We start from the raw sequence: 1,443 nt of genomic DNA on the forward strand, positions 1-1,443 counted from the left end.
TCAAAGTTTTCTGTTGATGTCTAGTATTTGGTCCTGTATACTGTTTTAAAAATCTACAATGTTTGTGATTTGAGGAAATTTATATTTGATGGTTACTTTCTAACATTTGGGAGAATAATCACGAAGACGTAAGATCTTTAAGCTCCTGGGAGAATAAGTAATTTATACTCAGATTTAAGCATTTTTTGGTTAGTGGCTTCATAACTGAAGCTTTAAAGAAATAGCTGGGTTATAGATGTATACCGGACATCAAAGGGTAGGAAAGGTAAGTGGTAAGAATAAGAAAATGCGTTTGTGAGTTTGGAGTTTGAAGATAGAACGTTATCCTTTATTGTGGAATAGGCTTGTACTGGTGGCGTGGGGAGGAACAAGTTGTAAACATCCTTTATTTCATTCACTGTTATTTCTGTTAACTAGAACAAAGTTATAGCCTTGATCATTTCTGCCATGTTAGATACGTCTCATGATTTATGTGGCAGAATTTCAGTTTTTCAGTCTCATGTCAACAGTAATCTGAAAAGCAGAATCTTACAAAAATGTGTATTAGATTTTTTTCAGAAAAAGCATATTCTAAGACATGAGCAAATAAAGGATGGATCCTAGAAAAGTAAAACATTGTCACATAGTGTAATACCGTCAACACCAGGTTCTTTTACAGGAACAGGTAAGTGATGGAGATTCAGACACCTGTCACAGTTGTGGTATTACACTATGAAAGGTAAAGGACCTTACTTTCATTGTCCTTGCCAAAGAACTGTCACTAATTCTTGACTCCCTGCCGTCAAACTTGATGTTTTCTTCCCCGCTTTTATTCCTCTTAAAATAGAAACTGTTCTTTGGATTCCATCCCTTATACCTTGAGAGACTGTAAGCCCAGCTCTCTGCAGGGATTAGCTAGGACCCCAGAAATAGATGAGATTTGTAATTAAACATTTTATTTGGAGAATCTTCAAATACACAAAGTAAACAAAACCGTACGTTGAATCTTCATATCCTCAAACTATCCTCAGTTCTGCTCTGGTACATCCATCTATCTACCACACATCTTTTTAAGGAAGATTTATAAAGTTGAAATATGCAAATCTTAACTACAGTTCTGGAAAGTGGATACACTTTTTAGCTCACAGCCATATTGGGACAAAAGTTCCTTTTCACCCTAATTAGGCAACTCAGCCATCTACGTCTACCTCCAAGCTAACTACTTTTCCAATTTTTTCCACCATAGCATAGGGTCCCACTGGGGACCCTGCCCCACTTGAACTTTACCTTAACTGAATCATGAGGTATATACTCAGTGCTTTTCATTTGATAACAAAGTTCTTGAGACGTTGAATCATGTATTCCTTTTGCCAAGTAGGAGCCATTGTATCTGAATTTTCTGTAGTTTATCCATTCTGTTAAACATTTTATTGGTTTCCAATTTTTGGAAAACATGAATAAAGC

Source organism: Ailuropoda melanoleuca, chromosome 10, assembly GCF_002007445.2.
Source record: "Ailuropoda melanoleuca isolate Jingjing chromosome 10, ASM200744v2, whole genome shotgun sequence".
In the NCBI taxonomy this organism is placed as follows: Eukaryota; Metazoa; Chordata; class Mammalia; order Carnivora; family Ursidae; genus Ailuropoda; species Ailuropoda melanoleuca.